Source organism: Delphinus delphis, chromosome 8, assembly GCF_949987515.2.
Source record: "Delphinus delphis chromosome 8, mDelDel1.2, whole genome shotgun sequence".
NCBI classification, from domain to species: domain Eukaryota; kingdom Metazoa; phylum Chordata; class Mammalia; order Artiodactyla; family Delphinidae; genus Delphinus; species Delphinus delphis.
The window spans coordinates 81,444,042-81,469,909 of NC_082690.1; the positions used below are offsets into that span (position 1 = coordinate 81,444,042).

The following is a 25,868-nucleotide window of genomic DNA, read 5'->3' on the forward strand; positions in this document are numbered from 1 at the left end:
AAGCACATGGCCTTGGTGAGAGTTGTTTTTCTTTCTCTTCCACACTTTCCCCCTCTCAAGTTCTGCATTGTGGCTATGTTTCAGACAGATGATGTTGCCATAAATCTTTAGATAAGTGGGAAGCATTATAGTCTAATCACTGATGGGCCACCTCTGTATTTCTATTCAGAGCATAATCTGGCTCCACATATTGACTGATCTGTGAAAAGACCAGTGTATAAATCAGTGAACAAATATTTAGTGAGTATGTCCCTTTACTCTGTGCAAACTACTCTTCATGGAGAGCCAGAGGAATGGAAGACAGAGCCCCCAGTCTCAGGAAGATGTAACACCAACAATAATACCACAGTTTCAAACAAACTGGAAGCCACAGAGCAGTGCTTAGCAGTCAAGCGCATGGTTCAGAGGTTTAGTGCCTTGAGTTCGGAGGCTACAATGGATCAAGGAGATTCCTTTTGCAGGCTCCTGGGTAGGGAGGTTCTGACACAGAGCTCTACTGTCCTTTTAGCAGAGATGTGTTCACTGTTTCTTCAGAGGTGGGTTTTAGCTGCCATCTTGTGTCCCCTCTTCTCTAAGAAGTCTTGTTCTATTGCCTCTTCTCTTTTGCTCCAAGATGAGTCTGTCTTTCTGTTCTGTAGTTTGGTGCTTGCCTTACCTTCCCTGAATAGTGGGCCTGTTTAGAAGTTAGAGAGGCATTTCCTCTGGTAGCTAAAAATAGACTCCCTCATGCACTCTGCTCCTCCATGAAATATGACCTGGTGCTTTTATGACCACTAAGATTCAGCTTCCAGAATGGGAATGGGATGTGAGAGGAAAAGCATGGACTCAAAATCAGATGAACCTGGCTCTGAATCATACTCCACCACTTCTTGGTTGTGATACTCTGGTCGATTTTCTTAAACTCTCTAAGCCTCAGATTCTTCCTCTGTAAATACAGGATAACAAAGAGCAATGACTTTAGGAGAATACATTTGGCAAAGATAAGGTTTTGAAACTTTATGAGGGCAGGGCCGTTGCCTATCTTATTGTTCTAGCACCTCCCACAATGTGTGGGTCCTTATAGCCAGTCACTTGATAAATATTTGATGAATGAAAGTACGTCACATCCTAACCTTCCCACATCGCATCTCAGTGACACCCGAGGCTAATGACATTTGGCTGGTAGAATCCAATATGGCCTGAGTGGCTTTACTTTATGGCGTGTTTGGATGACTAGACTTTGGAGTCGGATGGTCCTGAGTTAGAATCCTAGATCTCTTATTTAATAGCTATGTTGAATAAGTTGTTGCATTCCCTTGAGCCTCAGGTTCATCTTCTATAAAATGGGGATAATATCATCGACATAAAATGTGTTGTAAAGACTATTTATAACATATATTAAATGGTTAGTATACTGCCTAACATATAAGAGGTAAATAATCTAGCTATTTTTATTTTTTATTGTTGTTGTTAGTAACATTAGACCCAACTCTTCCCAGCCATTTGACAAACTAGCTTTCGTTTCTAAGTTGGACTATGTGAAAGAATGCAGCTCAGTGCAAAACTCATGCACTGTCAAACACTTGGCTTTGGAGAACCAGACTTACTAATAAAGCCTACATCTGGATAGGAACTTGGCATAGCCAGGCTCTTCCCCTTGGTGGGCTTCTCTTTTACCCTCTTATCAGGACAGCTAGGGCCTGACAGACTTGCCTTTCCTATTGATGTGGGGTTCAACATGTTGCTAGAACACATGGCTGTCTTCTCTACCCTTCTTCCAACCAGAGCCTCAGTCTCCCAAGATACTCTGGGAAGAGTGGTTGGCATTGCTCTCAGGGTATGATGTACATGCCTGCCTCCTGCACCAGTATTCCAACTGCATCATCCCATAGAAATGTGATGGAAGGGGTTTGATGGTAATGAGATTTTATTTGTAGAACTATTCTTCCAATAGACTATGAATTAGGAAACCTCTGAGGCTAACCTGGAAACTATCATCATAACCCTTCATGCCCAGCTCCAGTCCCTTTAAATACCCATCAATGCTCCACAAACTGTCATCACACACCATGATTTCTATAAAGGCAGTAGTTTATATTCCAACAACCAACATGCAAATGGTTTTTGGACTACAGCTGGTTAGGATGTTTTCATCGTTAGCGCAATTGTTATGAAGTATGTAATGTGTGGTACAGAAGACCCATTCTGGGGATTTTGGCTCTAAGTTGAGCTCTGCCCCTCACTTGCTTTCTCACTTGGGATCAGTCATATCCTCTCCTGGGACCCAGTACACTCGTCCGTAAAGTGACAGGTTTGTACTGAAGCCCCTTTCAGCTCAAAGGGCCTCTGATTCAGCAAAACCCTTATCATTGTAGCTGTTAGAAAAGGCTTGTTTCAGATTGACTGTGGTAGCCACTGCTTTCTTGGCCTGTCACAGTGTTCATTTCTTCCTTTTCCCCTCATGTCCCAGTGGTATTTTGGCCCAGGATGAGTCACTCTGCCGGCTGTGGCATACATCCGGAAATGGACTGCCATCCTCCTTCCTGGCACAGGGAGGGAGGAGTGTGACTTTTTATATCCCCTCTTATTGATTAGTGACATCTACTACACAAGAATTTTGATTACTCTGGTTTCATCAAGCCATATCTCTGAATACAAATCCTTTGCATTCCTGCAAACTCAGGATGAGTCTGACCTCGGACAGGCTTTGGGAAACTTTAGAAAGCATCTCTCTCTACCACTGAAAGGTTCACAACTATTGTTTTCCTCTCCTGACTCATCTTTGAATCAGTAAATTAAATATGTATAACTTGTGAAGATTTAATTTGTATTAAAGCAAGGTGCTTTGCTGAGGAACGTCAAGATTTAGAGGTATTCAGCTCTCCTTTTCTCCCTCCTCAATGATTTTCTTTCCTTTAGTGTACACGAGGGCTTTCAGAGAGCTGCTTCCTCTCTGCCTCTCTGTGGCTCTGGCTCTTCCCTGTAACATGGAGAAGTTAAAACTGAGTTGACTGCCGTCTATTCTCCTAGGGGACTGGCAAGACTTGAGGATCCAGAGGCTGTTTCTCAAGTAAGTGCTGGCCATTGTATCTTCTGGGAAATTGTGCCTTCCTCTAGAACTGGGGAAGAGTCATATTTTTCCCTTATATTGTTTGTGATGTATTCTGGAATATCCTTTCTTGATGATCCTCCCATCTAGAATGTTCTTTTCCTTTACCCTCCTCATCCCCATCTGCCACTTCATCAGTTCCTAACTTCCTCCATTTTATTTCCCCAAAGGGGACTGATTTATTTTTTACCTAAACTTATTGTCTCTCTCATCTTTTAAATAATTTGTTTAGATAATGTATCGGATTTTTAAATACTTTTTCCTTGGTATGCAGTTCTTGCCTTCCCAACTGAACTGGAGGTTTCTTGAGGGCAGTAGACTGCATGCTTTTAAATAAATAAATACAAATTCATCAGGTTCTTTTTATGTTTATAGAACATATTATAATTGATTTCTCCCTGTTGTACTATACTTAGCATAAATTTTAGGTGTTACCAAAACCCTTTGTTAACAACAGACTGAGTAGCATATGACATCACCTGAAAAAATATGACACTTACCTGTTAAACCACCAGAGTAATGAAGGGCAGAGCATTTCGATGTTGTTATTTAGACTGAATTCTTAACTTTCTCTGTGCATTTTAGTCCTACTCAATTCTCCAAGGATGTAATAAGTGCTCACTAAATGCCAAGCACTATCCTAGGTACCAAAAATACCAGGAAAATGCTCAGGCTCCCTTTTGCTCAAGGAATGGTTATGTTATCTTTAAGTAAGTCATTTAGCACTCAGATCTATTTGCTTCCCAAACAATGGGGATGATAATTGTCTCTTGAAAACATATGCAAAACTTTTTGAAATTAGGAAGTGCCAAGTTACTTTTTATTCTCCTTAGTTCATGCAGAGGATATGCCTTATGAAAGGTGATCTTTTATGGAATATGGGAGGCTTTCTTCTCTTCCTTTAAGTAATTTTTACTTTCACAGAAGGGGACACCTAATGTGAATGGTAGTTTTATGTACCTACAATAAGAAGTATGAGTGACAATGAGTTGCTAGGGTGACAACCTCAGTCTTTCCCGTTTTTCACTTATTTCCAGCAGGCCACTTAGAACTTCTAATTTTTTCCTCATTTATCTTTCCTTTTGGCTTTTTCTTTTCTTTCTGTCAAATTACTGTTTTCACCATAGTCAAATCTTTATCAGCTTAAAAATATTTATTCACCAAACAAGTATTTGTTGAGTTCTTACTGTGGTCATTGTTCTAGACACCAGGATTACAGGAGCAAACAAAACTGACACAATCCCGCCTTCATGAAGCCTACTTTCTAGTATAAGTCAGAAAATAAATAAAATAAATAACTTAAAAAAAGAAGAAGAAGCAGCATATACTGGCAGAGTAAGAGCCATGGAGAAACATAAAGCTGGGGAAGTCAATAGGGGATATGGGGAATGAGGGCTACAACTTTAAGTAGATAATAGGGGAAGCTAATCTTTGCATAAGGACTTGAAAAGGGTCAGGGACAAATCATGTGGATATCTGGTGGAAGAACATTCCAGGGAGAGTGAGCAGTTTACAGCAAAACTCTGAGATGAGAATGAGTAAGATAGGAAGTAGGAGATGCCGAGACAGGGACCAAGTAAACAAGGGTCCGAAGACCTTTGTAAGAACTTTGGCTTTTATGCCAAAGCATTATGCCAAAATGCTCCAATAGCATTTTGAGGAGAGAAAAGACATGATTTAACTTATGTTTGAAGAGAATTACTCTGGCTGCTGGATTGAGATAGACTTTAAAAGGGCAGGTTAAAAGTAAAAACAAAACAGTAGACTATTGTAGTAAACTCCATATAAAATGATGGTGGCTTAAACCAGAGTAGGAGTGGTAGAGGTTGGGAAAAATGTCCAGGGTCTTGCTGGAGGTAGGGCCCAAGAGAGTTTGCTAATGGATTGGCCATGGGATGTGAGAAAAGGAGTATATTCAAGGATCACTGCAAGGTTTTGGCCTGAGCAGCTAAAAAAATGGACTTTCCATTTTGTAAGAGGAGTATGTTTGAGGTACTTAAGTTTAAGATGCTTATTAGAAATGTTAAGTAGGCAGTTGCTTACAACAATATGGAATTCCAGAATGAGGTTCAGGTGGGAAGTTTAAGTTTGGGCCTCATCAACGTATAGATGGTATTAAAAGTCACCAGCCTGGATAAAATGATCAAGAGAGTTAATGTAGATAGAAAAATGAAGAGGTGCAAGGGCTGAGCCCCAAGGCATTCTGTGGTCGGGACTCTGGAGAGATGGGAGGAACCAGCAAACCAGACCAGGTTATAAGGGAGAAGGAAAACCAGGAAATCGTAGTTTTTCCAGTAAGACGAGTGAAGAAAGTATATCAAAGAAAAGATGAAATGCTGCGAATGCCAAATGCTGCAAAGTCAGATGAGGATTACCAAAATATCCTTCGGCTGGAATCCTGGTTGTTCTACCCCAAATTTCTCAACACCATTAGATATAGCTTCCTGAAACATGGTTTTTAATCATGTCCTACTCAGAACAACTCCCAGTGGATTTAATTATTATAAACTAAAGCCCAAATGCCTCAGCTTGTCATTCAAGCCCTTATAAAACATCTCTACTCATCTCTGTCTAGTAGGAAATGGCTTGTTTCTTGGAGGTTCCTATACCTTTCATGTTCTTTCCTCACTCTGCACATTTGCTTATGCTGTATTCACGCTGCATATGGCCTTCCCATTCCTTTCTACCAACCCCAGTCCTTTCCCTTTCCCATCCAGCCTAAATCCCTTACTATGCCAGGCCTTGGGGTGCATTCCCATCTCTGAGTCCCCAAAGCTTGCCACTATACCATCCACAGTGGCACTTGTATTGTCTCATGCTTTTTCAACAGTCCATGGGCAGATGTGTCAGCTTCTTTATGAGACTGTGAGTTCCTTTAGAGTAGGAACCTTGTTTGAAGCTCCATGGTTTCTGTAGCTCACTGAAAAACTGAGTCTTTAGGATTGCACACTTACTAAGCCCCCAAAGAATACTTTGAATCATTGGAAATTAGAACAGAAATGGAAAGTTATCATTAGCTATTTGGCTGGTCCCGAGGTTTTCTTTCTTTTATTTCATATCAATGGTATTATTTCTTAAAAAGAATATCTTGCAGGAAATCTCAACCTATATAAGAGGATAAATGTAGAGCTGCTATCTGTGGTTGAGGGTAGAGAGTAGGAGCTTTGAACTTTGCCATGTGTCCATCCTCCTTCAGTCACCCTACCCTTATCCCTAGGGCAGCTCAGAGGCACTTCCGTGGAACTCAGTGTTACAGATGAAGAGTTTGAGGTTCAGAGGCAATTCATACAAGTAGTAAATAACAAAATTAGTATTTGTGTCCTCAAGTATTGTACTTTGTTTACATTATATAAGAAGAATGAATGAATGAGCTAATGACTAAGTGAAAAAAGAGAGAAGTAGAAGGTAACTGATATTCATTCATCAAGATTCATTCACTGCTGACTGTAGCCTGGATCTCTCATGACTTAACCTTGAGCTTCTTAGCAAGGAAGAACAGTCGCAACACCCATTGTATAGATAAGGCTGGGGGTGGGGAGTTAAACAGATGGCCTCAAGGTTAAGAGATGAAGATGGGATTCAAACCCTCAAAACTCTAGTGCCGAAAGTTGCATTCTTTCTGCCGTGTCAGACCCCTTCTGGAGCAGAAATAAGAGACTAAAGAAGGAAATACATTCAGAGGATATTTTAAATTTATACGCCAAAAACTCTTACAGCTTTTATCTGTTCTATTTCTCTCCTCTTTCCCAACTTCCCTCTCTCTTTCTTTTTTACGAGTTATAATTTCAGTACAAGACGACTATAAAGGTATTTATTAGCAAAGGCCTGCAGAGTCACAGGCCAGAAGCTAATTTTGCATTGCAGGATGGATTTCTGCTGAGAGCATATTTCATAAACTTAAAACAACATATTGGGTGGGGACACAAGACAACATCACTATGTCTCATATTTAATTTATCCTGCAAACACGATCTCTCAGCCAGTAGAATTTTACACATCCTGTGTGGGATGCGGGATATTTCTAACTGGTGTCACTTAGTAATGTTAAATGGGATCAGGCTACAAACATTACTTTGGGAGGTTTTTGAAATATTTAATGTACATTTGCAGATCATTTTATGATATGCTACATTTCTTTGTAGCCCAGCTTAGATTTGTCTAGAAATGCTGCAGATTATTAAAAATTAAGTGAAATGCCTTCTTGAATGGAATATAAAATATATCCATTCTGGGAGCTTCTTAAGTGCTAATTATAACAAATTCTAGAGTCTAAATTATCTACATTACAGAAACTGTGACTATTCAGGTACATACAAAGAATAATTATGCCATATCTGAGTAATGCTTTCAGTTTCATAACTTGCATTTACATATCCTGTCTTATTTAATTCTCATAACAACCCTCTATTGTAGGTGACAGTATCCCCACTTTAAAGATGAAGAATTTAGGGAGCATAGGACTTACCCAAGGTCCTAAAACCTCAAGCTGATATGTCATAAGTGCTACATGTTGTGGGAAAAGTGTGTTTCTTTATTATATATTTATTATATTTTTATTATGATAAAGAAACATATTTTTTCCCTTCCTAGGTAAAAATTTCCCAGGACTTACAAATTTAATATTTTTTATTAGCATCTATTACTGAGCTAGTAGACTCCATAGACTCTGGGTACTCGTAGAGAACTAATAGCCAACAGACAGTAATATATTCTGTATAGCAATCTGTGGTTGACAGAGAACATTTATCTGCAGTATCATATTTGATCCTTCCACCAATCCTGAGAAGCAGGGTGGTCAGGTATTCTTGTCCAGATTTTATAAATGAGCTGGTTAAGCGACCTAGTAAAAGTCTCATGATCACAGATTGTAAGGGAAGAGACATAAACACGGTTTTAGATGTCAAGTCCAGAGATCCTCCATGTGGAGTGCCGAACACATTATTTGGCATATGTTAAGTTCTTAACACACGGTATTTGCATTTTATTATTACTTTTGTTGTTTTTTTCTACAACACACTGATTTGTAAGCATATCTTTCCTTGGCCAAATTGGCTGATGTCTACAAACCCAGCTAGTGAACCCATTCTTTAATCCTCCCGATAAACCACTCAGCTGCAAACAATCAAACAAGTGTCTGGATTCTGGAAGCTGAATTTGAGTGGGGCAACTACTGAGTGGTCAGTTAGGAAACTTTGCAAACAGAAGTGGAGTTTATTTTACAATGTGATGAACTGTGCAGATATCATTTTATGCCTCTTAGCCAAGATGGCCTTTAGGTTTTATTAATTTTCTCAAGGTTGCAGGGGTGGGGAAAAGATGCCATGGTGACCACTAAATATCATGTAATCTTTAAGTTGCTATAAAATAAAAGTTGCAGTCATATGGAGGCAATCTCAGACAATTACTGAATTGAGTAATCAGAAAGTTATTCAGGATTGTCGCTGCAGGACAAAATGCTATGTGTCTCTGTTTAATTCAGAATTTTCAGAACTTAACTAGAAACTATAATATCTATCATTTATTGTGTGTTTACCATGGCCAATTACTGTCCTAGGTAAATTATACATAGAAAGACCATATATCCAAGTGTGTCTGGGAAAGTCCCAATATTACCTATCTATTCTTGCATAAGTATTATCTCCTTTCACTCTCAAAAGTGTCCCAGGGGTGGGGGGGAAGGATAGATAAATGGATATACATGATAAGAAATCTAGAAAAATGTTAATTATAGCATTTGTTTTATATATATATATATATATATATATATATATATATATATATATATATATATATATATATATATATGAATGATGGTGGATAAAAGTTCTTTCAACTTTTCAAAATAAAATGTTGGGAAAAAATGTCCTGGTTTGGATGATAGATTCTATGGTTATCCAATATGTAGATGATCTCATTTAATACCTAAAATCTTCCTAAATGTTAGTTAAAATTATTATCTACATTTTACAGATGACAAAATTGAGTCACCAAGAGGTTAAGAAAGTGGCCCATAGTGCACAGCTAGTAAATGGGATGGACACCCCCAGCAGCGTACCTGCAGAACACATGCAGCTGGGAATAATGCTATACATCCCCCAAATATATGATTGTAACAAACACCTTTTCTTGTAAGAACTATTTAAATTCCACAGAATTAGTGTTTCCCAGAATACATTTTAGGAAACACTGCCATAGAGCAGCGCAGGGCAGGGAGAAGGAACTGACATTTATTTATTTATCTTTTTACTGCCCTTTATTGATCAACTTTCTGTTAAGCACTTTATATACATAATTTTATTTATTTCTCACAGTGATGTTATTAATAGATATTAATATCTTTATTTTATAGTGAAGAAATGTACACTTAGAGGTATTAAGGTCACTTATCTATGGTCACAGGTCTAGTAATGTTCCAAGCTGGAATTCAAATCCAGGGGTATCTACCTTCCTGACACCTCAACTGATTTTTTTTTAACTTGTTCATTCTGCCTCTGTCATAAGCTTAGCCTAAAAATGAAATACATACCCATGTAGAAAGGCTCTGAATATTATGGGTGAATATTAATTTGAATGTGAATAGATAGTCTATTAGAATAATTCAAAAATCTTTTTAATAATACAACATTTTTAGAGAACAATGAGGGTAGAAGTTAGTCATCTTTTAAGTTGCATCACTAGATTCTTTGATACTACATTTATCCAAATTCTTTAGCCATCGTTAGTTGAGCAGTTATTTGGTGAAAGAATTGAATACTAATCACTCCTATTCCCTCTTCTTAGGAAACATTTACTGATTTTCTACTCTGTGCCAGGCACTATGTCCTTCTCTGTCTTAGTTCCCTTATCTGCAAAATGGATCTATAAGGTAGTAGTGTGGAAATCAAATAATAGCTTCAAAGCACTTAGAAAAATGCTTGCCTCATATTAAGACGTCATACATCCATATGTTCATTTATTCAACCAATTGATTTATTCAATCAATTGGATATGCAGTATGTGTCACAATTTTGTGAACAAAATATATGAAGGTCCTGCCCTCATGAAACTTATGTTTTGATGACAGAATCAGACAATGAGAAAGTAAACATGTTTCAGGTAATATATTAAGATTGTATAGGTTGTGCTGCAGTAAAAAAAAAATAAGCTCAAATCTCTGTGGTTTACCCAATAAAGTTTATTTTTCACTTATGCTACAGATTTAAAGCAAGTTAGCAGAAGGGCTCTGCAATTCACAGTTACATAGGCATTTAGGACAGAGGTTCCACCTTGATCCATATGCCATGATCTTCAAGAGAAACATGATGAATTCTGCAATGACTCTTAAAGCTCCTACCAAGAAGAGACATAGGCCACATCTCACTGGCAAAGGCGAGTCTTATGTCTGTGCCTAACGTCAAAGAGTGTAGGGAGTATGATGCTGGCGCATGCTTGAAAGGAGTGTAGAACTGCCCTGAAGGTGATCACATATAGTGAGACGAGGCCTGGGAGAGGAATAAAGCAGGACAGTGGGGACAAAGGGCCACTTGTCGGGGGGAATGCTGTTTTATACAAATCAGCCAGGGAGAGCCTCATTGATTGGGTGACATTTAAGTGGAGAAATGAAGTAAGGGGGGTTGGTCTTGTAGTTGTTTGGGGGAAGAGTTTTCTAGTCCAAGAAGATAGCCAGGGTAAAGGCCCTGAAGAAGGATCATCCTTGACATGTTTGCAAAACAGCAAGAAGGTCCAGATGATTGAAACTGATGGAGCAAGAGAGAGAGTTAGGGAGATAAGGTCAACGAGAGCAGGAGGCCAGAACAGGTAGAGCCTTGTGGATCATGGTGAAGACTTGGGCTTTAGTGCAGAGCAGGATGGGCATTTTGAAAAGACGAGAGATGCATCTAGTGTACACGTTAATGGGGCCACTCTAGCTGCTGTGTGAGGAAGGAGGCTGTTGAATTATCAGGTGAGAGATGGTACTGGCTTGGATCAGAGTGATAATAATAGAGAAGGTGAGAAGGGTGAGATTATAGATATATTTTGAAAATGGACTCAAGAGGATTTGCTCACTGACCAGACATGGAATGTGAGAGAAAGAGGGAAAGAAGTTAAGGGCAAATCCAAAGTTTTTAATGTGACAAACTGTAAGGATGAAATTATAATTTACACAAAGGTGCAACTTTGAGAGGAGAGCTCATAAAGTGTTGTCTTAAGAATCATGATTATTTAATCTTTACAGCAGCTCTACTAGGACATTTTCCTAGCCTCATTTAAAAAAATACAGAGCGGATGCTCAGTACTGTTAAGTGGCTTAGCCAGGGACATAGCTCCAGATCATTTGGTTCCTAACTCCAAGAGAGATATGATAACACTGATAATTACAGGGTATATTTCTTCTCTTCTGGTTTACATCATGAAGCCTAAATTACTTTAGAATGAGTAAAAATCCCAATGTAGAATCTGTAAAGGGGTTGGTGTAAAACTGCTAAAGAGGGACTTGAAGCTCCTATCAATTGTATTATTAGTATAGAGTTACACCAGCACCACTATCCTCCACAAAATGAAAAAATTACAGGTAAATCTGGATAAATGTATATCTGCATGCATGATCAGGGCATGCAGGCAGATCAGTGGAATAGATTGGGGTTTCATTTTAATATTGTAAATCAGTATTAAGGTAGCTATATATCTGTATCTATATCTATGTGTATATCTACATCTATATTATATATAGTCTATATAATTATATATATGTTTTATGTATAACCTATTGTTTTAAACCTATTGGAAAAGTTTGATTCTTATGTATAAATCCTGGACACAACTGAATTTTGTTAAATTATGGAGGAACTTGTAGTTTCTTAATATTGTCCTTGGTTCAACATTTAAAACTTTTGTGACTTAAACCACTCCTTCTATAGACTTGTCTCAATGCCTCTCCTCCAAGTCTTACCAATTCTTTGCATCCCAGAATTTTCCGTTATGGTTTATAACTTCATAAACTTACAAATGCTCTTCTCTTTCTCTAAAATGCATTTTCCTACAACCTCCATTAACTTTCATGAAGTCCTGCTCGTCCTTCAAGACTCAGACAAGGGCCATCTCTTTTTAAAAGTCTTCCAAAACTCTCTCTCCAGAAAGGGCCTGGTATCTCTCCTCTGTGTCGTCACAGCATCTTTAGTATACTTCACTCAGCACTTAGCATCCTATACTGTAATTAGTAATTTATTTTCTATCTCTCCCACCGGTCTGTAAGCTTTTTGAGGTCAATTCATCCTAAATGCCTCAATATTCCAGGCACCTAAGCCAAGTTTTCACTACACAAAAAGAACTCAATAAATATGTACAAAATGAGTAGATGAAAATTTTTGAGTAAAAGTCCTCACTAACTTTATCTATAGATGTTGAAGTAGAAATTTAAAAATAGGAATAGCAAATGAGTTTCATCCCTTCTGCCTAATCTGGTCGGTTAGTGGTGTCATCCTCAAGTGTCAAATAAAAAAAGGTGTTCTGAGGTCCTTTTATCTGCACTTGGTTGGAAAAGGGAGGCACGGTTATTATGATGTCTGAGGTGGATTTGGGAGAGGGAAGTCAAGGCATTTGTTTTAAGTTATTTGACTTCCCTGGGCTAGAATATTGTGCTAAATTCATGTAACTTCAAGGACTTGTATGGAACGTTTATTTTCTGATTAAACGTCTACTATCAACTTATTTTTACACAGGGTTGCTACTGTGATTCAGTTGAGGACCTATTGCTAATTTCATTGCTGAGCAAGTTTTTCTGCTTGACTGTAATCTCTTGAAGAGAGTATTTCTAAAGGAAATACAAACAGCTCTTGCTTTGACATAAGTCCAAGGTCTCAAAGAGTGACAGGTACATCTGGAAATATCATTTAATGTTATTTTAGATTCCTCACTCTGTACTCCTGGAGGCCCGTTTAGAAGATTTCATGGGAAACGTGAAGATTTCTCTTCCATGATTTCAAACTTTTTCTGAAGTGAAAGAATATAAAATGAAGCAAAAATCCAGGAAGTTCATACATATTTCTAAATTACAACCACCTTTTCCTGATAACATTATACCTGCTATTCCTTCCTCTACAAAAAGCTAACTATGAAAAATCTAATTATAATAATCATTTTATCAAACACTTTCTAGCGCCAGGCACTGTGCTGTGTGTGTGTGTGTGTGTGTGTGTGTATACATAGAGTACATAACTATACATACACATTTTATCTATCTATCTATCTATCCATCCATCCAATCAGTATAAGTTTGTTAGCTAGCTTATCTTAAGAAAGACTGCCCTTTATTCTGAAATTGTATCCTTCACACTTTTCGTGATGTTAAAATGCCTTTTCTTTTACTAAATAGTGGAAATAGAAGACAGAAGAGTTGTTTATTTGGTAATGTCCTTACTTGCAAAATGAGGAATAAGAAATCCTACATTTTCCTCCTCCACCATCTCATAGTCTTCTTCCTTTCTTCTTCATCATCATCATCATTTTTAGTTTCACTTGACTGAAAACTGAACTGTGCAATGGAAAATGTGAAAAGACATTTTCAATCAATGTGAGGTTGGGTACCCTTGTGGTTTTTCCTCACTTTTTTTCTTTCAGTCAACATGGGTCAACATATTGGATTCAGATTCTGAGGGATTATTTCTTAGCTTTTGAAGAACACATAAAAATCAGTTTTAAAAGGTGATAGCCAACATATCAGGAGAGCTAATCTGTGGATGAGACTTTGCCTATAGCTTTCCAGAACTTTAACTGGCATTTAAACAAAATATTGTTTCTTTACTGTGATGAGAATTTCATCAAAATAAATAAAGTCAATAAAGGAGTTTTAATGATTTTCTAAAATATCCATTACCAAGTTGATAAAGATGTTGCCTCCATTTTGGAGCCAACCAAAAATCAAACGTAGCCCCTCAGCCTCCTATTTCCGACATCTGTGTAAACTTTGGGTACATTTGTGTGTTTGGTCATAGATTAATACACAGAAATAGAGTTAATATCAACAGTATTGTAAAGGATAGCCTTTTATGTAGATACTCATAAAGTAAATACTTTTAAAAATAAGCACTGTGTCTATTTAAATGGAAGACTTAATATGAGCTATTACCAGACATTTAACAAATAAAAATTATTCATCAAACCATAGTTTTATTGTTTGCCTTCCAACCTGTTGTGAAAACTTCACAGAGCTTTTATACTTGAAATCATTCCCAAACTATATAATGCCCCAAGTTCCTAAACTTCTTATTATTTCATGCTGTCAGTTTAAAGATTATTTTGTTCTTTAGATGAAAAACCTAATTGAGCATGGATAGATCTTTCTTGCTTCAGTACATTAGAGGAGAACTACTCCAACTTTTTGTTTCCAAGACCATCTTTACACCCTTAAAAATTATTGAGGAACCCAAAGAGCTTTTTTTAAATGTAGGTCATATGTACTGATACTTTCTGAAGTAGAAATTTAAAATATACATATTATTTTTAAATAATTTTAAAACAATACTAAACACAGTACCTGTTAACATAAATAACATTTAAAAATAAAATATAGATATATTTTCAAAAACAAAAAAATATTCTACAGTCAACCTACTGCAATACATGGTTTTAATTGCAATATAAGAAGAAGATTCAGCATCACACAGATAGTGTAGTTAGAAAAGGGAAGCATACTTCAATAGCCTTTTCAGGTCATTGTGGATATTCTTGCCTAATGCCAAATGCTATTTACAAGCTCTGCTCTTGCTATATTGTTCTTCTGTTCCACTAGAGCTATAACTGGTTTTAAAGACTTTACATTTATCATTGAGGACATTCTTCTTTGATGCTACACCAAAACTTGACAGGTGGTATCTTGTGTATTAAAATCCACTGGTCTATCTTTGAGTGCATGCTTTTCTTTACCAGGCATAATTTTGTAACATCATTCAATGGTCCTGTGGAAAATATCAGCTCATTGAATTACGTAGCTCTTCTGAATGTTGACTCATTCCACTGCACAGCATGAAACATTGCCCCACTTATCTCACTAGAAAAGTCTTTAAGTTTGAGGAACCTATCAAACTCACAGTGGTGGATACAACTTTTCTAAAATTCTAATAATTGTTTGCAAGTGGAATTGTTCTCATTGACATTAGACACTGACAGTTGTTTTCCTTGAAGTGACAGGCTTGTTTCATTTATTTTTGAGAAAATATCTGCCAGATACCCAAGTCTGAATAACCATAGTTTGTCAGTCATTATTTCAGTTAAAAATGACATTCCATGGAAAAAGAAGCAGCAAATTCAGCTGGCAGCTCAATCACACAGTACCTTTTCTTGAGACATCTTCAGTATTTAGCAGAAGTGCTTTATTCATACTTCCCCTTTTGTCACAAAGAATATTAAAAAAAACACATATTCAAGGGTTGAGGTTTAATAAGATTAGCAACTTTTACTGCTTCATCAAGGACATTAAGTGAAACTGGCCTTCGTTTTGTGAGTTCATTTGGTAAAGCCTGTAATGATCGCTGGTTTAGTGTTTAGTGTCATGTCAAGCTGCAAGCAGCGTTACTCACCATTACTTTTGCACAGTCAGTGAAAAAGCAAATATCATCTCAGCGTTGTTATGAAAACCCTTCTGACTTTGTGCCTAAAAATTTCTTGGACACCGCTGTGGGTCCACAGAACGTTCGTACCTGAGGCATGATAACATCCAGGCTAAATTTTGAAATCGGTAACGATTGCCTTTGATATACACCCTCTCTCACTGTACCTACTCCTTTCCCAACACCCTTCACCCACACCATTCTCCTCCCTGCCCACCTGTGCACCACAGTACTCTAACAGGCCAAGAGGCACTGTGTCTCAAATGGATTTCCTGGATTGAATTCCATCTTTGAAATCATCATTTATCAGCTCCCTCCCACCAGTTCTCCATTCCAAAACATGTTTCCTGTGTATCTCATCATGAGGGATAAAATTCCACAGAAAGTACCCGGGCATACTGATATAAGATCCCATGTAGCATCTTCCTTTTCCAGTGCTATATTTATCACTAATAAAACTATATATGTTATGCTTACAAGGGTGAATGTCTGTTTATATATTTTAAATCACTAATGAAAAAAATGTCCAAGATCAGTGTTAAAGTATAATTTTCAGTAAGTTAAAAACATGGTCCTCATACAGTAATCACGTATCGAAGATTTATTTACCTCATTAATAAGGGAACCAGCAGGATGGTAAACCTAGTTCAAAGGAGAAAATGAGAAAAAAAAATATATATATATAGAGTCAGTGGAAAAAAGAATGCTAAAATAAGGCTGCAAAATTGGATTCCAAACTGATTAATGTCCTGCAGTATAATAATATCTTAACTTTTGGAGCTATATTTCCTACTGAACAGAAATTATTCACATCTCTACTGGACGAAAATAATTTGCAGTCCATCTTGTACAAGTTAAGATCTAACTTTACCAAGCCCAGGCCCTGATCGAGACAATTACAAATCAAATAGACAGCTAGTGGGAAACAGCCGCGCACAAGGAGATCAGCTCGGTGCTTTGTGTCCACCCAGAGGGGTGGGGTAGGGAGGGTGGGAGGGAGACGCAAGAGGGAGGAGATATGGGGATATAAGAATGTGTATAGCTGATTCACTTTGTTATACAGCAGAAACTAACACACCATTGTTAAGCAATTATACTCCAATAAAGATGTTAAAAAAAATAGACAATTACAAATCAAACACAGTTGTCTTTCCTTAGATCAAAAAATGGACACTTATGTGGGTTTGTTCAACAATAGTTCTGTGTGTCTTTGAAAGGGTGTGCAGTAACGTTTTTGCCTTATTTTCAAGTTTGAACCATTTTTCTTAAATTGGAAATAAAACTATGGAGAAGGATGCTTAAGGGAAGATCTTCCCAAGCTCTTAAAATGCTACAGTATAGTTGAATGTGGAATATCTCTTAAATATTTATTAAGCATTTCCTTTGTGACAAGCAGTATGCAAAGAGATTTCATGTATAGTTTTATTTTACCTTCACAACAACCTCATGCGGTAGTTATTATTTTTTCTTTTACATGGAAGAGGAAACAGGGACAGGAGTTTACAGAGTTGCATAGTTGCATAAGGTAGGACAGTAAGCAGTAGAGCAAAGATTCAGATATAAGGTCTGTCTTTTAACCTGCATAGTATGGTAGTCCCTACAATGCTCAGGGGCTATTTCTGCAAATTTCACATTTTGTCTCTGGCAAGCAAAATTAATTTATTCATTTTATAAGGTAATTTTTTCTGATTTTAAAAAATATTATAAGATCATTATAGAGGATGTGAGAAATAAAAAGAAAAATCAAACTTTCTCAAAATTTCATTACCCAGACACAAACCCAACATTTTGGTGTGTTTCCTTGTAATTTTTATTAAATGTATAAGTTTATGAATATATGGTTGCAAATTATACTGTGATCTATAAGGTGAAAACACTGATTGAATTATAATATAATACTGCATGGATAGTGTATTAGATAGATCCCGTGTCACTGGACTTCTTAGAGTTTTCAATATTTAATAATATAAATATTGTGATGAACATTTTTATACATTATTTTTTTCATTCAAGAGGTTTTATTTTTTTTTGAATTTTATTTTATTTATTTTTTTATACAGCAGGTCCTCATTAGTTATCAGTTTTATACACATCAGTGTGTACATGTCAATCCCAATTGCCCAATTCATCACACCACCACTCCCACCCCCCTCCGCTTTCCGCCCTCCGTGTCCATACGATTGTTCTCTACATCTGTTTCTCTATTTCTGCCCTGCAAACCAGTTCATCTGTGCCATTTTTCTAGGTTCCACATATATGAGTTAATATACGGTATTTGTTTTTCTCTTTCTGATGTACTTCACTCTGTATGACAGTCTCTAGATCCATCCATGTCTCTTCAAATGACCCAATTTCGTTTCTTTTCATGGCTGAGTAATATTCCATTGTATATATGTACCACATCTTCTTTATCCATTCATCTGTCAATGGACACTTAGGTTGCTTCCATGACCTGGCTATTGTAAATAGTGCTGCAATGAACATTGGGATGCATGTGTCTTTTTTTTTTTTTTTTTTTTTTTTGCAGTACGCGGGCCTTTCACTGCTGTGGCCTCTCCCGTTGAGGAGCACAGGCTCCAGACGTGCAGGCTCAGCGGCCATGGCTCACGGGCCCAGCCGCTCCGTGGCATGTGGGATCTTCCCGGACCGGGGCACGAACCCGTGTCCCCTGCATCGGCAGGCAGACTCTCAACCACTGTGCCACCAGGGAAGCCCCGCATGTGTCTTTTGAATTATCGTTTTCTCTGAGTATATGTCCAGTAGTGGGATTGCTAGGTCATATGGTAATTCTATTTTTAGTTTTATAAGGAACCTCCATACTGTTCTCCATAGTGGCTGTATCATTTTACATTCCCACCAACAGTGCAAGAGGATTCCCTTTTCTCCACACCCTCTCCAGCATTTGTTGCTCGTAGAATTTCTGATGATGCCCATTCTAACTGGTGTGAGGTGATACCTCATTGTAGTTTTGATTTGGATTTCTCTAATAAGTAGTGATGTTGAGCAGCTTTTCATGTGCCTCTTGGCCATCTGTATGTCTTCTTTGGAGAAAGGTTTATTTAGGTCTTCTGCCCATTTTTGGATTAGGTTGTTTGCTTTTTTATTTTTATTTATTTATTTATTTTTAACATCCTTATTGGAGTATAATTGCTTTACAATGGTGTGTTAGTTTCTGCTTTACAACAAAGTGAATCAGTTATACATATACATATGTCCCCATATCTCTTCCCTCTTGCATCTCCCTCCCTCCCACCCTCCCTATCCTATCCCTCTACGTGGTCACAAAGCACCAAGCTGATCTCCCTGTGCTATGTGGCTGCTTACCACTAGCCATCTATTTTACGTTTGGTAGTGTATATATGTCCATGCCACTCTCACACTTTCTTCCAGCTTACCTTTCCCCCTCCCTGTTTCCTCAAGTCCATTCTCTAGTAGGTCTGTTTCTTTATTCCCATCTTGCCTCTAGGTTCTTCAGATCTTTTTTTTTCTTTTATTAGATTCCATATATATGTGTTAGCATATGGTATTTGTTTTTCTCTTTCTGATTTACTTCACTCTGTATGACAGTCTCTAGGTCCATCCACCTCACTACAAATAACTCAGTTTCATTCATTTTTATGGCTGAGTAATATTCCATTGTACATATGTGCCACATCTTCTCTATCCATTCATCTATTGATGGACACTTAGGTTGCTTCCATGTCCTGGCTATTGTAAATAGTGCTGCAATGAACATTGTGGTACATGACTCTTTTTGAATTATGGTTTTCTCAGGTTATATGCCCAGTAGTGTGATTGCTGGATCATATGGTACTTTTATTTTTAGTTTTTTAAGGAACCTCCATACTGTTCTTCATAGTGGCTGTATCAATTTACATTCCCACCAACAGTGCAAGAGGGTTCCCTTTTCTCCACACCCTCTCTAGCATTTATTGTTTGTAGATTTTTTTGATGATGGCCATTCTGACCGGTGTGAGATGATATCCCATTGTAGTTTTGATTTGCATTTCTCTAATGATTAATGATGTTGAGCATCCTTTCATGTGTTTGTTGGCAATCTGTATATCTTCTCAGGAGAAATGTCTATTTAGGTCTTCTGCCCATTTTTGGATTGGGTTGTTTGTTTTTTTGATATTGAGCTGCGTATGTTGCTTGTATGTTTTGAAGATTAATCCTTTGTCAGTTGCTTCATTTGCAAATATTTTCTCCCATTCTGAAGGTTGTCTTTTGTTCTTGTTTATGGTTTCCTTTGCTGTGCAAAAGCTTTTAAGTCTCATTAAGTCCCGTTTGTTTATTTTTGTTTTTATTTCCATTTCTCTAAGAGGTGGGTCAAAAAGGATGTTGCTGTGATTTATGTCATAGAGTGTTCTGCCTATGTTTTCCTCTAAGAGTTTGATGGTGTCTGGCCTTACATTTAGGTCTTTAATCCATTTTGAGTTTATTTTTGTGCATGGTGTTAGGGAGTGTTCTAATTTCATACTTTTACATGTATCTGTCCAGTTTTCCCAGCACCACTTTTTGAAGAGTCTGTCTTTTCTCCACTGTATATTCTTGCCTCCTTTATCAAAGATAAGGTGAGGGCTTCCCTGGTGGCACAGTGGTTGAGAGTCCGCCTGCCAATGCAGGGGACATGGGTTTGTGCCCCGGTCTGGGAAGATTCCACATGCCACGGAGCGGGTAGACCCATAAGCCATGGACACTGAGCCTGTGCGTCCGGAGCCTGTGCTCTGCAATGGTAGAGGCCACAACAGTGAGAGGCCCGCGTACCGCAAAAAAAAAAAAAAAGAAAAATGATAAGGTGACATATATGTGTGGGTTTATCTCTGGGCTTTCTATCCTGTTCCATTGATCTATCTTTCTGTTTTTGTGCCAGTACCATATTGTCTTGATTACTGTAGCTTTGTAGTATAGTCTGAAGTCAGGGAGTCTGATTCCTCCAGCTCCCTTCCTTTCCCTTAAGACTGCTTTAGCTATTCGGGGTCTTTTGTGTCTCCAAACAAATTTTAAGATTTTTTCTTCTAGTTCCATAAAAAAATGCCATTGGTAATTTGATGGTTATTGCATTGAATCTGTAGATTGCTTTGGGTAGTATAGTCATTTTCACAATATTGATTCTTACAATCCAAGAACATGGTATATCTCTCCATCTGTTGGTATCATCTCTAACTTCTTTCATCAGTGTCCTATAGTTTTCTTCATACAGGTCTTTAGTCTCCCTCGGTAGGTTTATTCCTAGTTATTTTATTCTTTTTGTTGCAATGGTAAATGGGAGTGTTTCCTTAATTCCTCTTTAAGATTTTTCATTATTAGTATATAGGAATGCAAAAGATTTCTGTGCATTAACTTTGTATCCTGCAACTTTACCGAATTCATTGATTAGCTCTAGTAGCTTTCTGGTGGCATCTTTAGTATTCTCTATGTATAGTATCATGTCATCTGCAAATAGTGACAGTTTTACTTCTTCTTTTCCAATTTGTATTCCTTTTATTTCTTTTTCTTCCCTGATTGCCATGGCTAGGACTTCCAAAACTATGTTGAATAATAATGGTGAGAGTGGACATCCTTGTCTTGTTCCTGATCTTAGAGGAAATGCTTTCAATTTTTCACCATTGAGAATGATGTTTGCTGTGGGTTTGTCATATATGGCCTTTATTATGTTGAGGTAGGTTCCCTCTATGACCACTTTCTGGAGAGTTTTTATCATAAATCGGTGTTGAATTTTGTCAAAAGCTTTTTCTGCATCTATTGAGATGATTATATGGTTTTCATTCTTCAATTTGTTACTATGTTGTATCACATTGATTGATTTGCGTATATTGAAGAATCTTTGCATCCCTGGGATAAATCCTACTTTATCATGGTGTATGATCCTTTTAATGTGTTGTTGGATTCTGTTTGCTAATATTTTGTTGAGGATTTTTGCATCTATATTCATCAGTGATATTGGTCTTTAATTTTCTTTTTTTGTAGTATCTTTTACTACAGTGTAGTGATTGTGGTCTCATAGAATGAGTTTGGGAGTATTCCTTCCTCTGAAGTTTTTTGGAAGAGTTTGAGAAGGGTGATTGTTAGCTTTTCTCTAAATGTTTGATAGAATTCACCCAGGAAGCCATCTGGTCCTGTGCTTTTGTTTGTTGGAAGATTTTTAATCACAGTTTCAATTTCATTACTTGTGATTGGTCTGTTCATATTTTCTATTTCTTCATGGTTCTGTCTTGGAAGGTTGTGTTTTTCTAAGAATTTGTCAATTTCTTCCAGGTTGTCCATTTTATTGGCATAGAGTTGCTTGTAGTAGTCTCTTAGGATGCTTTGTATTTCTGTGGTGTCTGCTGTAACTTCTCCTTTTTCATTTCTAATTTTATTGATTTGAGTCCTCTCCCTCTTTTTCTTGATGACTCTGGCTAATGGTTTATCAATTTTGTTTATCTTCTCAAAGAACCAGCTTTTAGTTTTATTGATCTTTGCTATTGTTTTCTTTGTTTCTATTTCATTTATTTCTGCTCTGATCTTTATGATTTCTTTCCTTCTGCTAACTTTGGGTTTTGTTTTTTCTTCTTTCTCTAGTTCTGTAAGGTGTAAGGTTAGATTGTTTCCTTGAGATTTTTCTTGTTTCTTGAGGTAGGCTTGTATAGCTATAAACTTCCCTCTTAGAACTGCTTTTGCTGTATCCCATAGGTTTTGGATCATCGTGTTTTCATTGTTATTTGCATGTATGTATTTTTTGATTTCCTCTTTGATTTCTTCAGTGATCTTTTGGTTATTTAGCAACATGTTGTTTAGCCTCCATGTGTCTGTGTTTTTTACGTTTTTTCCCTGTAATTGATTTCTAATCTCACAGCGTTGTCATCAGAAAAGATGCTTGGTATGCTTTCAATTTTCTTAAATTTACTGAGGCTTGATTTTTGACCCAAGATGTGATCTATCCTGGAGAATGTTCTGTTTGCAGTTGAGAAGAAAGGGTAATCTGCTCTTTTTGGATGGAATGTCCTATAGATATCAATTAAATCTATCTGGTCTACTGTGTCATATAAAGCTTTTGTTTCCTCATTAATTTTCTGTTTTGTTTCCTCATTAATTTTCTGACACATTAATAATCTGTCCTTTGGTGTAACTGAGGTGTTAAAGTCCCCCACTATTATTGTGTTACTGTCGATTTCCTCTTCTAGAGCTGTTAGCAGTTGCCTTATGTATTGAGGTGCTCCTATGTTGGGTGCATATATATTTATAATTGTTATGTCTTCTTCTTGGATTGATCCCTTTATCATTATGTAGTGTCCTTCCTTGTCTCTTGTAATATTCTTTATTTTAAAGTCTATTTTATCTGATATGAGTATTACTACTCCAGCTTTCTTTTGATTTCCATTTATGTGGAATATCTTTTTCCATCCCCTCGCTTTCAGTCTGTATGTGTCCTTAGTTCTGAAGTGGGTCTCTTGTAGACAGCATATATACACGGGTCTTGTTTTTGTATCCATTCAGCCAGGCTGTGTCTTTTGGTTGGAGTATTTAATCCATTTACATTTAAGGTAATTATCAATATGTACGTTCCTTTTACCTTTTTCTTAATTGTTTTTGGTTTGTTTTTGTAGGTCCTTTTCTTCTCCTGTGTTTCCCACTTACAGAAGTTCCTTTAGCATTTGTTGTAGAGCTGGTTTCTTGGTGCTGAATTCTCTTAGCTTTTGCTTGTCTGTAAAACTTTTGATTTCTCCATTGAATCTGAATGAGATCCTTTCTGGGTAGAGTAATCTTGGTTATAGGTTCTTCCCTTTCATCACTTTAACTATATCATGCCACTCCCTTCTGGCTTGTAGAGTTTCTGATGAGAAATCAGCTGTTAACTTTATGGGAGTTCCTTTGTATGTTATTTGTCATTCTTCCCTTGCTGCTTTCAATAATTTTTCTGTGTTCTTAATTTTTGCCAATTTGATTAATATGCATCTTGGCATGTTTCTCCTTGGGTTTATCCTGTATGGGACTCTCTAGGCTTCTTGGACTTGGGTGGATATTTCCTTTCCCATGTTAGGGAAGTTTTTGAGCATAATCTCTTCAAATATTTTCTCGGGTCCTTTCTGTCTCTCTTCTCCTTCTGGGACCCCTATAATGTGAATGTTGTTACGTTTAATGTTGTCCCAGAGTTTTCTTAGGCTGTCTTCATTTCTTTTCATTCTTTTCTCTTTATTCTGTTCTGCATCAGTGAATTCCACCATTCTGTCTTCCAGGTCACTTATCCGTTCTTCTGCCTCAGTTATTCTGCTATTGATTCCTTCTAGTGTAGTTTTCATTTCAGTTATTGTATTGTTCATCTCTGTTTGTTTATTCTTTAATTCTTCTAGATCTTTGTTCAACATTTCTTGCATCTTCTCGGTCTTTGCCTCCATTTTTTTCCCTGAGGTCCTGAATCATCTTCACTATCATTATTTTTCTGGAAGGTTGCCTATCTCCACTTCATTTAGTTGTTTTTCTGGGGTTTTATCTTGTTCCTTCATCTGGTACATAGCCCTTTGCCTTTTCATCTTGTTTATCTTTCTGTGAATGTGGTTTTTGTTCCACAGGCTGCAGGACTGTAGTTCTTCTTGCTTCTGCTGTCTGCCCTCTGGTGGATGAGTCTATCTAAGAGGCTTATGGATGTTTCCTGATGGGAGGGACTGGTGGTGGGTAGAGCTGGTTGTTGCTCTGGTGGGTAGAGCTCAGTAAAACTTTAATCCGCTTGTCTACTGATGGGTGTGGCTGGGTCCCCTCCCTGTTATTTGTTTGGCCTAAGGTGACCCAACACTGGAGCCTACCTGGGCTCTTTGGTGGGGCTAATGGCAGACTCTGGGAGGGCTCATGCCAAGGAGTACTTCCCAGAACTTCTGCTGCCAGTGTCCTTGTCCTCACGGTGAGACAGAGCCACCCCCCAACTCTGCAGAAGACCCTCCAACACTAGCAGGTAGATATGGTTCAGTCTCTATGGGGCCACTGCTCCTTCCCCTGGGTCCCAATATGCACAGTACTTTGTGTGTTCCCTCCAAGAGTGGAGTCTCTGTTTTCCCCAGTCCTGTCAAAGTCCTGCAATGAAATCCCACTAGCCTACAATGTCTGATTCTCTAGGAATTCCTCCTCCTGTTGCCAGACCCCCAAGTTTGGAAGCCTGATGTGGGGCTCAGAACCTTCACTCCAGTTGGTGGACTTCTGTGGTATAAGTGTTCTCCAGTTTGTGAGTCACCCACCCAGCAGTTATGAGACTTGATTTTATTGTGATTGCGCCTCTCTTACCATCTCACTGTGGCTTCTCCTTTGTCTTTGGATATGGGGTATCTTTTTTGGTGAGTTCCAGTGTCTTCCTGTCAATGATTGTTCAGCAGTTAGTTGTGAGTCTGGTGTTCTCGTTAGAGGGAGTGAGAGCATGTCCTTCTATTCTGCCATCTTGAACCAATCCCCATGATGAACATTTTTAAATAAAAGTATCCTTTAATCTTCCTCTCATCTCAGAGTATAGGTACTATGATTATCTGTAGTTAGTTGAGGAAGGTAAGAAACTTGCACAAAGACACAGCTGGTGGGCAGAGCTAGGATGAGCCCTTAGAAAACCAAACTTAGATTTCTTTTTCTCCACACTATTTTCGATGGGCTCACACGAAGAGGTCATGTGATAGTCTGATATTCATTGTAATGTCTAACTGCACATTTGAAATTTCATTTACTTCCATGATCTGAAGGATCTTTATTTCTTGAGATGAAATCCATTCTCAGCCTCCATACACAGGGTTCGTCAGCAACTACTTTGCTCTTTCTAAGCCGATAAAACATACCCTGGGTGGTGGTGCTTCATACATCTGCGTGCTGTGTGCTGCAACTCAGAATCCACAGGTGTGTTTTTATCAGATTATTAATACTTCTCAATACACACAAAGCTTCAGTCTGCCCAATTCTGTAAAACTCCCTCCTTGAGAAGAAGTGTTTGTTTGTTTATTGAATCAAAAGAAAAATTATCTTCAATTTTGACATATATAACATATGGAATTGCACAGCATTACCAGGCAAAACAAGAACTCAACCACAGCTGTGAGCACACCAAATTCCACCAAATGTTCGGGATTTGGGGAGTGTTCAAAACTTCTTTAGTGCAAATAATATGTTAAAAGTATTAAACTCACCAGAGAGCTTCTACATTTCATATAGTTTGTCCCCAGGCAATGGAGAGCAGAGATTATCTA

The 25,868-nt window shown here is 37.6% G+C and overlaps 1 pseudogene; it reads left to right on the top strand.

Moving 5' to 3' along the window:
• The first annotated feature begins 246 nt into the window (after positions 1 to 246).
• LOC132430293 (hypoxia-inducible factor 1-alpha inhibitor pseudogene) overlaps positions 247 to 25,868 on the top strand; it is a 93,931-nt pseudogene continuing 68,309 nt past the window's right edge.